Raw genomic sequence first — 16,556 nt, 5'->3', positions numbered from 1 at the left:
CCTCTATTTGGAAAGAAAACATCACACATATTAAAAAGCTCTCACTAAATTGAATAAAGTTTAATCACACTATATTTTTATCTCATATAGAGGCAACTCGGAACTATCCTAACAAAAAAGATAGATAAACAAAGAAATTTAAAAATTGAACTAATCCATATTCTTAACTCATCAAGTCATCAATATTCAATAATCAATTAATCAAAAATCAAGAGATGCACAGAAAAGTAGAAGAAAAAATACGTCATCAATGTCCATTTCATTAAGCAAATTCTAGTGCCAAAGCTCTATCATTCGAGAAAATGACACAAGACAATCATACACAATACCATAGTTTAAAAATAAATAAATTCAATTCACAGAGGAAGAGGAAAAAAATATTTAGATAAAATCAAACAAGAGACACAAATTTAGGTTCCAAATTGAGAAATGAAAACAAATAGAAGATAAAGAAGGAGAACGCATACCTAATTTTCTGAAGTAAGGAGACATTTGTTGCAGTGCTGGCAGCAGAGTTTGCAGGCGGCGGCGGAGGCTGCTAGTGGATAGAATAGCGGCGGTATGCGTAGAGAAAGCAAAAAGTTGGAGAGGGAATACAGAGTAGAGAGCACAGCAACAGCGAAGAGATGAGAAGTGAGCAGATCGGCATCGAGCTCAAAGGTTGCAGCCTCAACAGCAATAGTAACGGTGTACAATAAAGAGATCAGAGGGATGCTAGAGAAAGAAGTGGCTGCCGTTCTGGTCTATGACAGGGTGGGAGACTGAAGGGCTGTGGAAGAAGAATATTGGAGATTTGAAAGTAGTAGGTATTGTTGGGTAAGCAAAGAGAAAATGGGATGTCATAGTCGTTGGGGTATTTTTTGGGGGGTTTGTCACTCATGTATTAATTTGAAATCTTTAGATTTTTCATTTTTGTTAATAGTTTATTAGTTTAACAATATTTCTTTATATTTAAAGATAAAATTAAAATTATGATTAAAAATAAAATATTTCAAATTTAAACAATAAAATTTAAGAGGCTAAATTGGAATAAATTAAAATAGTTTGAATACCTTACGAATAAACTATGTCAAAATATGACAAATTAGAGGATTGGAAATTGAGTGTGACTAACTTACATCCTATATATGTATATGTTATAAAAATATGTTATAGGTGGGTATTAAACCAAGGATCTCTCACTTAGAGCAAAACCCTAAAAAATACCCTAGAAAATCCTAAAAAATCCTAGAAAACTCCTAGAAAACCCTACAAAACCCTAAAAAATCTTGGAAAACCCTAGAAAACTTTAAAAAACCCTAAAAAATCCTAGATAACCCTAAAAAACTTTAAGAAAATCCTAGAAAACCCTAGAAAAACCTAAGTACCTAACAAACCCTAGAAAACCCTAGAAAATCCAAGAAAAACCCTAAAAAAATCCTAGAAAACCCTAGATAATCCTAGAAAACCCTAGAAAATCCTAAAAATCCTAAAAAATATTAGAAAAATCCAAGAAAACCCTACAAAACCCTAGAAAACCTTAGATAACCCTAGAAAACTTTAGAAAAACACTTGAAAACCCTAGAAAATAATAGAAAAATCCTAGAAAACCTTAAAAAAATCTAGAAAATCCTGGAAAAAAAAATCCCTCTAGTCGATGAAAAATGATAGGAAGGAAGAGAAGTAAATATCTTGCTGGCACTGGACTCTGTTTTCGAAGGAGGGGAGCTTCTAAAGCGTACAAGAAAAGGTATCCTTAAAATATTTATAGCAATTGAAGTAAATTAAAACAAATGGCAAATGCACATAGAAGTTTATATTTATAACACAAAGTATCCCTTTCTTTCTGAATGTCAAATGCAGGAGATCTTCACTAGAAGCAAGTATCTTTCAATATGAATTCAAATTTACAGGTAATTGCTAGAAGACACTCAAAAATCCATCAACAAATAATAGGCATAGGAGATAATCATAACCACTGATTTTGTTGATATCTCTAATTAAACAGTTACATGGAATGTTCTAACAAAATTACAACAGGTTATAGCAAAAATGAAGAGCAAGCACATGGCAGGAACATTCACCAAAAAGAAGAAATGTAAGCTCAAAGTTTCATTCATAACTATTCTTTCCCACAATCTGAAAACCAATGCTTTAAGGTATGGCCTATAAAATCGCAGGTATAGTCACCGGAGTCTGCAGTGATGTCCAAGCTTGGCCGGGAAGAGAGAAGGAAGACTAAATAGAAAAGAGGGCATATTTCGGAATTAAAACTGCAGAAAGGATAATAGAGTTTGAATGTGAGAGTAAAAGAGACAAATAGTTCTGGCTTGATGGGATTCAGTATATGTTGAATTGCCATGCCAAAGCGGTATAAATATAAACAGAAAATAAGAAAAAAATAAAATGGATGATATGGGGTTGCTTTTTCTACTTCTCTTTTACTTTTGCTTTGTGAGATGCTTATAAAGATGTACATTTGATAGAATAACTGTAAGATTTCGCCAAGGACATTGATAGAGTACAATGATTTCAATGAAGAGGCATAGGATCTAGAACCGTTACATTGTCACTCTAATTCTTTCATGAAATCAGCATTATCAACAAAAGCCTACATAATTAATACACAAGTCAAACTTTAAAATACAATAAGATGGTATCATTCTATGCCAAAGTCTCGGGTATAAATGAAAGGAGAACTCAGATGATAGGTATAGAGAAAAAGCAGTAGTGGTAAATAGTATTTTGAGTTACGTTAGGTGTACATATCTTGCATCGCAAGTCATCCGACTCACCCCGTTCAACCGTGGATAGTGTGAGTCGGCATGGTGTTTAAAATAAAATATATTTGCCTAGTATTTCTCACGTTATTTCACATATGATTCATTCCTCTCTAATTACATATCATACACAAACCACCCATGAATTCATCAACATAGTTGACCTGGTTGAAGTCTTAGAAGAAGCACATAATAAATCCCATACAATCAAATAGATGGAAAGGTTATGCATACCAATTTCCAACCATCAGGGTCCAAGCAAACTGCTATCTTGGTGTTGATACCTGGCAGCGGCCCAGGTTCATGGATAATCTTGCCTCCACACAGTTTGATTGCTTCTGCACTCTTATACACATCATTTGTGCCTATTGCAATCTGTGCAAACACATAAATGAGTTACATTCTAATAGTAAGATATAGAAAATAGACACGGAGAACAACACAAAAATCAATAAAACCACTTTCGAAAATGGAAAATAAATAGTATCTACCTATCCATAGCCATTTCCTTTGTCATAATTAGTGATTCCGTAGATATATGTAAGTTCTAGAACAGTATTCTTATCTTCATGACCATACCCCATTGTGGCAACTGTATTCTGTAAACCAATCAGAATCAATGACAATTGATAGCTAAAAATCAATAAAATCATGTTTTTTGTTTTTACTTTTTTCTTCGCAAAAGCTAATAAGCAAAGGTTACTGAAAATGAAAACAGAAACCAAACAAGCCAACTTGCACATGATATTAATAATTTCCACCTGCATAAGTTTACCTTGTGCTCAGGATTGTCTTTCCTACGCAGAAGTTGCATGCCAATAGCCTTTTGAAATCCATAAAAACAAGGAAAAATATTAATACATGAAAGAAAGATGGAATTCACTTCATGAAAGAACCTTTCACATTTTCATCCTAACAGGAGTAGAAAACACTCACTTTCTGATAGAAGATTATGGCACGGTCAAGATCGCCTACACGAAGTGACACTTAGCATAGGGGTTCGGAAGTAAGTCCTCTTTCCAAGAGCTCAAATTCATAACCATCAGGATCTTGGATGAAAGAAGTTACTGTGCTGCCACCTTTGACAGGCCCTGGTTCCTTGATAACCTTTCCACCTTTTGCTTTTATCAGATCAACTGCCTTGGCAGCCTAGAAATTGGAGTAAGGACAATAATCATCATAATTTAAGTCAGAAATTTGACAGAGACATGCATCATACATGAAAATTGAGCATTAATAAAAGGAAATATACCAAAAACCACTTTTAAAAAGACCATTTAGTTTTTAACTTCCTGTGAGAATTTCATAGTTTGAAGATAACAACACACATTGATTAATTGGCTGGTGATGTTAGATAAGCTGGTAACTAATGTTCATGAAAAATATAAATTGGTTCTTAATGCACCAATGTGTTCAATTGGAGACTCTATTTGAGTTTTAAGTTGTTGTTGCTTAATTCTACAAAATCAACAATCATGCTTTGTTTTCTAATTGTTCTATAATAGGAGCTTACATCTTCAACTACAACACCCAAATGACCAAACCCATTTCCAATTTCATACTTGTCCACTCCATAATCTGCAATGATCAAGAAATACAAACAAGAAACATGAGAAGCACAAACTATTTTATGCTAAACAAAAGTTTGTATCTTGCACATCTAAACTCACTATAGGTAAGCTCAACTGTAAAATTGGAATCTTCAGGGCCATATCCAAGAAAAGGATTTGTGTATCTTTCTTCAGGTATATCACGTTTTCTCAACAGCTTCATGCCAAGGCACTTAGTGTAAAACCTAAATATATATACACATTCCGAAAATGTAATCAAGATTCAAGAATATAGTATAATAATTGCATTAATTTAGGGCGATTGAAGCATCATAGGTAGCATACTTTATAGTCTTATCCAAGTCCCCAACACAGTACACAACATGTAAGAATCTTCTATTGTCATTTTTGACCCATTCAAACAAGTTTTGCTCTGGTTGAATTAGATTCTCTGCTGTATTAGCCTTTGCTACTCTAAACAATTCTGAACCTTTTACACCAAATAACAGAGATTGGGACTGTGGAATAGCTGAACAAATTGCCATAAAAATTCTGTTAATATAAACAGAGTGATAATATAATTAATTAACTCTAAGTATCAAATGGATAATAATAAAGCTGATGTGAATGGAGGTTAATTACCAAAAGGACCAGAAAGAAGGTGAAAGAGAGCTAGTCTTCTAGAAGGGTTAGGGTTGTAAGAGGAAATGCATATAGTGATAGAAGGGAAACTGAAAGAACAAGTTGTTGATAACATTATGGATGAGGTCATGGCCATTGCCATTGCCATTTGGCAATGCTGCAAATTGCTAATGATGCTGGTTGCCTTGTTCTCTTCTTCTCAACTACTTAAACCAAACAGCTTTATCCACCATGCATCATGCATGGACAGTAATTATTATTAACGGGCTTTTATTAGATTGGGCTTTAGCCCATTGTAACTACAGCGTTTCGTAGAGTTTGGGCTTTTATTTACATCATTGAGTCTGCTCGTTTTAATTTTCTTTCATTAATTCATTCGGCAAAACTTTTGTATAAAAATTCAGTCTTAAATTTCCAAATTGCGCATATTTATTATTTACCATCGTGATTTTGTTAGTATACAATACGTGTTGAATCTCAAGAAGGAAGAAAAACATATTGACAAATTGAACCACTAGTTTTGTTAGTATTCGATGATTATTTTAACTTTTAGAAAAAAAAAGGGTATCGTTGGCATGAATTTTGAGTTGTAAAATGCATGCTCCTACAATCTATATACAAAACAAAACCACATGGTAAAATACAATGATGTGGTTCTTTTTAGAATAACAAAAGAAGTTTATGCAAGAATTGGCCTAGTTTATTACCATTGCAACTTGGGGGTAGATGGGGGAAGAAGGTTGAAGATACAGACTAAAAACAAGGATTGAAGATGTATAATTTTTAAGGTAAAGTATATTTTTTTGTTCTTGAAATTTGTTAAAAATTTTAAAAATATTCTTAAGTTTTAATTTGTTTCAATTTTATCTTTAATTTTTTCGATTTGCATCAATTTTATCCTTATTCTCAAATTTTCTGATCAAACTATGGTCAACACTATTTTTTTTCAATTTTACCCTTCAAAATCTATTTACTTTCATCATTTCAAAAATATTATTTTCTCTCTCTTCCAAATACCCCATCACCAAACCCCTTACCACTACCGCCACTATTATCATCATATCTTCCCCTTAATCTTATTTCTAAACAGAATAAAGAAAAGAAATCGAAAAATCTCAATAAACTGATTCAAAAAAATAAAAATGGTAGAAGATTATAACCTTTATAATCAAGAACAACAACAACAACAACAACCCACCAAGTTGCTCCAATTCAGAGACTCACTTCAACCCGAGTTAATGCAGTTCTTTGTACTTTGCAGCTCAAAAACTCTCGTGAGAAAATTAAAGACAAGCTTAACAATTTGAATGGACAAAGAATCGCACAACAACGAAGTGGGGACCGAACCTAAAAAGTTATTTGTTGAAAGGGACAGAACCTAAAGTCTCGGCATCGTCCCTATTTGTTGAAGGGAATAACCCTCCGATGGAATTCTTCTCGGCGTTGACGTGAACGTGGTTGATGGTGACCGGAATCCAAGGGTTTTCTAGGGTTATCTAGGGTTTTCTAGGGTTTTCCTAAGGTTATCTAGGGTTTGCTAGGTTTTTTCTAGGGTTTTCTAGGGTTTTTTAGGATTTTTTGGGTTTCTAGGATTTTTTTTTATAGTTTTTAGGATTTTTAGGGTTTTTCTAGGGTTTTATAGATTTTTCTAGGGTTTTCTAGGATTTTTCTATTATTTTCTAGCATTTTTTAGTGTTTTTCTAGGATTTTCTAGGGTTTTTCTAAAGTTTTCTAGGATTATCTAGGGTTTTCTAGGGTTTTTATGGTTTTCTAGGATTTTTCAGGATTTTTTAGAAATTTCTAGGATTTTTAGGGTTTTCTAGGGTTTTCTAGGGTTATCTAAGATTTTCTAGGGTTTTTTTAGAGTTTTCTAGGATTTTCTAGGTTTTTCTTGGGTTATCTAGGATTTTCTAGAGGTTTTAGGGTTTTCTAGGATTTTTAGGATTTTCTATAGTTTTTTAGGGTATATTAGGGTTTTCTAGAGTTTTTTAGGGTTTTCTAGGATTTTCAAGGATTTTCTAGGGTTTTCTAGGGTTATCTAGGGTTTTCTAGGATTTTCTAAGATTTTTTAAGGATTTTCTAAGGTTTTTCCAGGGTTTTTTAAGATTTTTTAGGTTTTTTCTAAGATTTTCTAAGATTATCTAGGATTTTCTAGGTTTTTTAGGATTTTCTAGGAGTTTTTCTAGGGTTTTTTAGGATTTTCTTGGGTTTTCTAAGGTTTTCTAAGATTTTTTAGTGTTTTCTAGGATTTTCTAAGATTTTTTAGGCTTTTTTAGGATTATCTATGGTTTTTCTACGGATTTTTAGGTTTTTCTAAGATTTTCTAGGGTTTTCTAGGGTTTTTTAGGATTCTCTAGGATTTTCTTGGTTTTTCTTGGATTTTCTAGGGTTATCTAGGGTTTTCTAGAGTTTTTCTAGGCTTTTCTAGGTTTATCAAAGATTTTCTAGGGTTTTCTAGGATTTTTTTAAGGTTTTATAAGATTTTCCTAGAGTTTTCTAGGATTTTCTAGGGTTATTTAGGGTTTTCTAGAGTTTTCTAAAATTTTCTAGGGCTTTCTAGGTTTTTTCTAGGGATTTCAAGGTTTTTCTAGGGTTTTCTAGGATTTTTAAGATTTTCTAGGATTTTCTAGTTTTTTCTAGGATTTTTCTAATCTTTTTCAAGATTTTTTTAGGGTTTTCTTGGGTTTTTCTAGGTTTTTTTTAGGGTTTTCTAGGACTTTTAGGGTTTATTCGGATTTCTTAAGATTTTTCTAAGATTTTTAGTGTTTTCTAGGATTTTTAGGATTTTCTAGGTTATCTAAGGTTTTCTAGGGTTATTTAGGGTTTTCTAGGTTTTTCTAGGATTTTCTAGGTTTATCTAGGATTTTTTAGAGTTTTTTAGGATTTTCTAGGGTTTTCTAGGGTTCTCTAGGTTTTTTCTAGGATTTTCTAGGAGTTTTAGGGTTTTCTAGGAATTTCTATCATTTTTAGGGTTTTTCTATTTTTTCTCGGGTTTTCTAGGATTTTTCTAGTATTTTCTAGCATTTTTTAGGGTTTTTCTAAAGTTATCTAGGGTTTTCTATGGTTTTTTAGGATTTTCTAGGGTTTTTAGGAATTTTTAGGGGCTTTTAGAGTTTTCTAGGGTTTTTAGGATTTTCTTAGGTTTTTCTAGGGTTATCTAAGGTTTTCTAGGGTTTTTAGGATTTTCTAAGATTTTTTAGGATTTAGTAGTTTTTTCTAGAGTTTTCAAGGGTTATCTAAGATTTTCTAGGAGTTTTAGCGTTTTCTAGGGTTTTTTTAGGATTTTATAGGTTTTTCTAGGGTTTTCTAGGGCTTTTCTTGGGTTTTCTAGGGTTATCTACGATTTTCTAGGGTTTTCTAGAGTTTTTTAGTGTTTTAGGTTTTTCTTAGGGTTTTTAGTGTTTTTTTAGGATTTTCTAGAGTTTCCTAGGGTTTCCTAGGGTTTTTTAGGATTTTCTAGGATCTTCTAGAGTTTTCTAGGGTTTTTAGGATTTTCTAGGATTTTTTTAGGATTTTCTAGGGTTTTTCTAGGGTTTTTTAGGGTTTTTCTAGAGTTTTCTAGTGTTATCTAGGGTTTTCTAGGATTTTTTAGAGTTTCTAGAATTTTTTAGAGTTTTTATTAGATTTTCTAGGGTTATCTAGGATTTTCTAGGGTGTTTTAGAGTTTTCTGGTATTTTCTCGGGTTTGTTTGGGTACTTTTGTTTCTTTAGGGTTTTCTAGTGTTTTTAGGATTTTCTAAGATTTTTAGGATTTTCTAGGGTTTTTAGTATTTTCTATGGCTTTTTGGGTTTTCTAGTGTTCTTTAGTGTATTTTAGGCTTTTCTATGGTTTTTCTAGGGTTTTTTAGTGTTATCTAGGGTTTTCAAGGATTTTCTTGGGTTATCTAGGATTTTTTAGGGTTTTTCTAGGATTTTCTAAGGTTTTCAAGGTTTTTCTAGGGTTTTCCATAGTTTTCTAGGATTTTTTAGGAGTTTTTTTTATGGTTTTTAGGATTTTTTTTAGAGTTTTTCGAGGGTTTTCTAGATTTTTCTAGGATTTTCTAGGGTTTTTCTATTCTTGTCTAGGATTTTTCTAGAGTTTTCTAGGGTTTGCTAGGATTTTCTAAAGTTTTCTAGGGTTATCTAGAGTTTTCTAAGGTTTTGTAGGATTTTTCTAGGATTTTTTTAGGGTTTTCTAGGATTTTCTAGGGTTTTTCAAGAGTTTTCTAGGATTATCTAGGGTTTTCTAGGGTTTTTAGGATTTTTTTTGGATTTTCTAGGGTTATCTAGGATTTTCTAGGGTTTTCTAAGGTTTTCTAGGGTTTTTTAGGGTACTTAGAGTTTTTTAGGGTTTTCTCGAATTTTCTACGATTTTTAGAATTTTCTATAGGTTTTTAGGATTTTCTTAGGGTTTTCTAGGGTTTTCTTGGTTTATCTAGGGTTTTTTGGAGTTTTCTAAAGTTTTCTAGGGTTTTCTAGGATTTTAGGATTTTCTAGGGTTTTTTTTATGGTTTTTAGAATTTTTTTAGGGGTTTTCTAGGATTTTCTAGATTTTTCTAGGTTTTTTCTATTGTTTTCTAGGGTTTTTCTAGGGTTTTCTAGTATTTTTCTAAAGTTTTCTAGGGTTATGTAGGGTTTTCTAGGATTTTTCATGATTTTTTAGGGTTTTTTAGAGTTTTCTAAAATTTTTTTAGGATTTTCTAGGGTATTTCTAGAGTTTTGCACTAAGTGAGAGGTCCTTGGTTTAATACCCACCTATAACATATTTTTATAAAATATACATATATAGGATGTAAGTTAGTCACACTCAATCTCTCCTCCTCTAATTTCTCATATTTTGACATAGTTTATTATTAAAATATTTAAACTATTTTAAATTATTCCAATTTAGTCTCTTAAATTTTATTGTTTAAATTTTAAATATTTGACTTTTAATCATAATTTTAGTTTTATCTTTAAATATAAAGAAATATTGTTAAACTAATAAACTATTAACAAAAATAAAAAATCTAAAAATTTCAAATTAATACATGAGTGACAAACCCCCCAAAAAATACCCCAACAACTAGACATCCCATTTTCTCTTTGCTTATCCAACAATACCCACTACTTTCAAATCCCCAATCTTCTTCTTCCACAGTCCTTGAGTCTCTCGCTCTGTCATAAACCAGAACGGCAGCCACTTCTTTCTCCAGCATCCCTCCAATTTCTTCATTGTACACCGTTGTTGTTACTGTTGACGCTGCAACCTTTGAGCTCGATGCCGATCTGCTCTCCTCTCCTCTCTCCGCTGCTGTTGTGCTCTCTACTCTGTACTCTCTCTCTAACCTTTTGCTTTCTCTACGCGCACCGCCGCTGTTTTATCCATTAGCAGCCTCCGCCGCCGCCTGCAAACTGTGCTGCCAGCACTACAACGAACGTCTCCTTCCTTCAAAAAATTAGGTATGTGTTCTCCTTCTTCATCTTCTATTTGTTGTCATTTCTCATTTTGGAACCTAAATTTATGTCTCTTGTTTTATTTTATCTAAATATTTTTTTTCTCTTCCTCTGTGAATTGAATTTATTTATTTTTAAACTATTGTATTTTGTATGATTGTTTTGTGTCATTTTCTGGAATGATAGAACTTTGGCACTAGAATTTGCTTAATGGAATGGACATTGATGGCGTGTTTCTTCTTCTACTTTTCTGTGCATCTCTTGATTTTTGATTTAATTGATTATTGAATATTGATGACTTGATCAGTTAAGAATATGGATTAGTTCAATTTTTAAATTTCTTTGTTCATCTATCTTTTTTATTAGATTAGTTCTGGGTTGCCTCGTTATGAGATGAAAATACAGTGCGATTAAACTTTATTCAATTCAGTGAGAGCTTTTTAATATTTGTGATGTGTTCTTCCCAAATAGAGGCTTAATTTGCTTGTGTATGATTAAACCTTGCTGCTTTATAAAAGAATGAACTAGTTAACATTCTGGGGCCTTAATTTGCTTGTCATTTGAATTTAATTAAAGACAAATGGAAGAATGAAGGCCTTAGTTTGCTTCGGTTTTGCTTACCATTCAGGTTCACTAATCCATCTTCATTAAATACAATGTAATAAGTGTCTTGCATATGATTATTTACAATTCTCAATTTGTCTTTTATTCATGTAATGAGACTCTTTTATGGCTATGCAACTCGGGTTGAAGTGAGTCTCTGAATTGGAGCAACTTGGTGGGTTGTTGTTGTTGTTCTTGTTCTTGATTATAAAGGTTATAATCTTCTGCCATTTTTATTTTTTTGAATCAGTTTATTGAGATTTTTCGATTTCTTTTCTTTATTCTGTTTAGAAATAAGATTAAGGGGAAGATATGATGATAATAGTGGCGGTAGTGGTAAGGGGTTTGGTGATGGGGTATTTGGAAGAGAGAGAAAATAATATTTTGGAAATGATGAAAGTAAATAGATTTTGAAGGGTAAAATTGAAAAAAAAAATAGTGTTGACCATAGTTTGATCAGAAAATTTGAAAATAAGGATAAAATTGATGCAAATCGAAAAAATTAAAGATAAAATTGAAACAAATTAAAACTTAAGAATATTTTTAAAATTTTTAACAAATTTCAAGAATAAAAAATATACTTTACCTTAAAAATTATACATCTTCAATCCTTGTTTTTAGTCTGTATCTTCAACCTTCTTCCCCCATCTACCCCCAAGTTGCAATGGTAATAAACTAGGCCAATTCTTGCATAAACTTCTTTTGTTATTCTAAAAAGAACCACATCATTATATTTTACCATGTGGTTTTGTTTTGTACATAGATTGTAGGAGCATGCATTTTACAACTCAAAATTCATGCCAACGATACCCTTTTTTTTTTCTAAAAGTTAAAATAATCATCAAATACTAACAAAACTAGTGGTTCAATTTGTCAATATGTTTTTCTTCCTTCTTGAGATTCAACACGTATTGTATACTAACAAAATCACGATGGTAAATAATAAATATGCGTAATTTGGAAATTTAAGACTGAATTTTTATACAAAGGTTTTGTCGAATGAATTGATGAAAGAAAATTAAAACGAGCAGACTCAATGATAAATAAAAGCCCAAACTCTACGAAACGATGTAGTTACAATGGGCTAAAGCCCAATCTAATAAAAGCCCGTTAACAATAATTACTGTCCATGCATGATGAATGGTGGATAGAGCTGTTTGGTTTAGGTAGTCGAGAAGAAGAGAACAAGGCAACCAGCATCATTAGCAATTTGCAGCATTGCCAAATGGCAATGGTAATGGCCATGACCTCATCCTTAATGTTATCAACAACTTGTTCTTTCAGTTTCCCTTCTATCACTATATGCATTTCCTCTTACAACCCTAACCCTTCTAGAAGACTTGCTCTCTTTCACCTTCTTTCTGGTCCTTTCTGTAATTAACCTCCATTCACATCAGCTTTATTATTATCCATTTGATACTTAGAGTTAATTAATTATATTATCACTCTGTTTACATTAACAGAATTGTTATGGCAATTTGTTCAGCTATTCCACAGTCCCAATCTCTGTTATTTGGTGTAAAAGGTTCAGAATTATTTAGAGTAGCAGAGGCTAATGTAGCAAAGAATCTAATTCAACCAGAGCAAAACTTGTTTGAATGGGTCAAAAATGACAATAGAAGATTCTTACATGTTGTGTACCGTGTTGGGGACTTGGATAAGACTACAAAAAATGCTACCTATGATGCTTCAATTGCCCTAAATTAATGCAATTATTATACTATATTCTTGAATCTTGATTACATTTTTGGAATGTGTATATATATTTAGGTTTTACACTGAGTGCCTTGGCATGAAGCTGTTGAGAAAACGTGATATACCTGAAGAAAGATACACAAATCCTTTTCTTGGATATGGCCCTGAAGATTCCAATTTTACAGTTGAACTTACCTACAGTGAGTTTAGATGTGCAAGATACAAACTTTTGTTTAGCATAAAATAGTTTGTGCTTCTCATGTTTCTTGTTTGTATTTCTTGATCATTGCAGATTATGGAGTGGACAAGTATGACATTGGAAATGGGTTTGGTCATTTGGGTGTTGTAGTTGAAGATGTAAGCTCCTATTATAGAACAATTAGAAAACAAAGCATGATTGTTGATATTGTAGAATTATGCAACAACAACTTAAAACTCAAATAGGTCTCCAATTGAACACATTGGTGCATTAAGAACCAATTTATATTTTTCATGAACATTAGTTACTAGCTTATCTAACATCACCAGCCAATTAATCAATGTGTGTTGTTATCTTCAAACTATGAAATTCTCACAGGAAGTTAAAAACTAAATGGTCTTTTTAAGAGTGGTTTTTGGTATATTTCCTTTTATTGATGCTCAATTTTCATGTATGCTGCATGTCTCTGTCAAATTTCTGACTTAAATTATGATGATTATTGTCCTTACTCCAATTTCTAGGCTGCCAAGGCAGTTGATCTGATAAAAGCAAAAGGTGGAAAGGTTATCAAGGAACCAGGGCCTGTCAAAGGTGGCAGCACAGTAACTTCTTGCATCCAAGATCCTGATGGTTATGAATTTGAGCTCTTGGAAAGAGGACTTACTTCCGAACCCCTATGCTAAGTGTCACTTCGTGTAGGCGATCTTGACCGTGCCATAATCTTCTATCAGAAAGTGAGTGTTTTCTACTCCTGTTAGGATGAAAATGTGAAAGGTTCTTTCATGAAGTGAATTCCATCTTTCTTTCATGTATTAATATTTTTCCTTGTTTTTATGGATTTCAAAAGGCTATTGGCATGCAACTTCTGCGTAGGAAAGACAATCCTGAGCACAAGGTAAACTTATGCAGGTGGAAATTATTAATATCATGTGCAAGTTGGCTTGTTTGGTTTCTGTTTTCATTTTCAGTAATCTTTGCTTATTAGATTTTGTGAAGAAAAAAAGTAAAAACCAAAAACATGATTTTATTGATTTTTAGCTATCAATTGTCATTGATTCTGATTGGTTTACAGAATACAGTTGCCACAATGGGGTATGGTCCTGAAGATAAGAACACTGTTCTAGAACTTACATATATCTACGGAATCACTAATTATGACAAAGGAAATGGCTATGGACAGGTAGATACTATTTATTTTCCATTTTGAAAGTGGTTTTATTGATTTTTGTGTTGTTCTCCGTGTCTATTTTCTATATCTTACTGTTAGAATGTAACTCATTTATGTGTTGCACAGATTGAAATAGGCACAAATGATGTGTATAAGAGTGCAGAAGCAATCAAACTGTGTGGAGGCAAGATTATCCGTGAACCTGGGCCGCTGCCAGGTATCAACACCAAGATAGCAGTTTGCTTGGACCCTGATGGTTGGAAATTGGTATGCATAACCTTTCCATCTATTTGATTGTATGGGATTTATTATGTGCTTCTTCTAAGACTTCAACCAGGTCAACTATGTTGATGAATTCATGGGTGGTTTGTGTATGATATGTAATTAGAGAGGAATGAATCATATGTGAAATAACGTGAGAAATACTAGGCAAATATATTTTATTTTAAACACCATGCCGACTCACACTATCCACGGTTGAACGGGGTGAGTCAGATGACTTGCGATGCAAGATATGTACACCTAACATAACTCAAAATACTATTTACCACTACTGCTTTTTCTCTATACCTATCATCTGAGTTCTCCTTTCATTTTTACCCGAGACTTTGGCATAGAATGATACCATCTTATTGTATTTTAAAGTTTGACTTGTGTATTAATTATGTAGGCTTTTGTTGATAATGCTGATTTCCTTAAGGAATTAGAGTGACAATGTAACGGTTCTAGATCCTATGCCTCTTCATTGAAATCATTGTACTCTATCAATGTCCTTGGCGAAATCTTACAGTTATTCTATCAAATGTACATCTTTATAAGCATCTCACAAAGTAAAAGTAAAAGAGAAGTAGAAAAAGCAACCCCATATCAGCCATTTTAATTTTTTCTTATTTTCTGTTTATATTTATGCCGCTTTGGCATGGCAATTCAACATATACTGAATCCCATCAAGCCAGAACTGTTTATCTCTTTTACTCTCACATTCAAACTCTATTATCCTTTCTGCAGTTTTAATTCCGAAATATGCCCTCTTTTCTATTTAGTCTTCCTTCTCTCTTCCCGGCCAAGCTTGGACATCACTGCAGACTCCGGTGACTATACCTGCGATTTTATAGGCCATACCTTAAAGCATTGGTTTTCAGATTGTGGAAAAGAATAGTTATGAATGAAACTTTGAGCTTACATTTCTTCTTTTTGGTGAATGTTCCTGCCATGTGCTTGCTCTTCATTTTTGCTATAACCTGTTGTAATTTTGTTAGAATATTCCATGTAACTATTTAATTGGAGATATCAACAAAATCAGTGGTTATGATTATCTTCTATGCCTATTATTTGTTGATGGATTTTTGAGTGTGTTCTAGCAATTACCTGTAAATTTGAATTCATATTGAAAGATACTTGCTTCAAGTGAAGATCTCCTGCATTTGACATTCAGAAAGAAAGGGATACTTTGTGTTATAAATATAAACTTCTATGTGCATTTGCCATTTGTTTTAATTTACTTCAATTGCTATAAATATTTTGAGGATACCTTTTCTTGTACGCTTTAGAAGCTCCCCTCCTTCGAAAACAGAGTCCAGTGCCAGCAAGATGTTTGCTTCTCTTCCTTCCTCGCATTTTTCATCGACTAGAGGGATTTTTAGGGTTTTTCCAGGATTTTCTAGATTTTTCTAAGGTTTTCTAGGATTTTTCTATTATTTTCTAGGGTTTTCAAGTGTTTTTCCAAAATTTTCTAGGGTTATCTAAGGTTTTCTAGGGTTTTCTAGGATTTTTCTAATGTTTTTTAGGATTTTTAGGATTTTCTAGGATTTTCCAGGATTATCTAGGGTTTTCTAGGATTTTTTAGGATTTTTCTTGGATTTTCTAGGGTTTTCTAGGGTTTGTTAGGTACTTAGGTTTTTTTAGAGTTTTCTAGGGTTTTTTTAAAGTTTTCTAGGGTTATCTAGGGTTTTCTAGGATTTTTTAAAGTTTTCTAGGATTTTCCAAGATTTTTTAGGGGTTTTTAGGGTTTTCTAGGAGTTTTTAGGATTTTCTAGGGTATTTTTTAGGGTTTTGCTCTAAGTGAGAGATCCTTGGTTTAATACCCACCTATAACATATCTTTATAACATATACATATATAGGATGTAAGTTAGTCACACTCAATTTCCAATCCTCTAATTTGTCATATTTTGACATAGTTTATTCGTAAGGTATTCAAACTATTTTAATTTATTCCAATTTAGCCTCTTAAATTTTATTGTTTAAATTTGAAATATTTGATTTTTAATCATAATTTTAATTTGATCTTTAAATATAAAGAAATATTGTTAAACTAATAAACTATTAACAAAAATGAAAAATCTAAAGATTTCAAATTAATACATGAGTGACAAACTCCCCAAAAAATACCTCAACGACTATGACATCCCATTTTCTCTTTGCTTACCCAACAATACCCACTACTTTCAAATCTCCAATATTCTTCTTCCACAGCCCCTCAGTCTCCCACCCTGTCATAGACCAGAACGGCAGCCACTTCTTTCT

The 16,556-nt window shown here is 32.4% G+C and overlaps 2 pseudogenes; one reads left to right on the top strand and one right to left on the bottom strand.

Moving 5' to 3' along the window:
• Nucleotides 1–2,548: 2,548 nt before the first annotated feature.
• On the bottom strand, nt 2,549–5,093 carry LOC107626619 (putative lactoylglutathione lyase; annotated as a pseudogene).
• Nucleotides 5,094–12,098: 7,005 nt separating this feature from the next.
• LOC107626620 (putative lactoylglutathione lyase) lies at nt 12,099–14,743 on the top strand (annotated as a pseudogene).
• The last annotated feature ends 1,813 nt before the right edge of the window (nt 14,744–16,556 follow it).

The sequence above is a fragment of the Arachis ipaensis genome, chromosome B2 (assembly GCF_059453495.1).
Source record: "Arachis ipaensis isolate K30076 ecotype BB chromosome B2, ASM5945349v1, whole genome shotgun sequence".
Classification (NCBI taxonomy): domain Eukaryota; kingdom Viridiplantae; phylum Streptophyta; class Magnoliopsida; order Fabales; family Fabaceae; genus Arachis; species Arachis ipaensis.
Note: the sequence above shows the minus strand (reverse complement) of the source record. Positions and strands in the feature narration are given on the sequence as shown.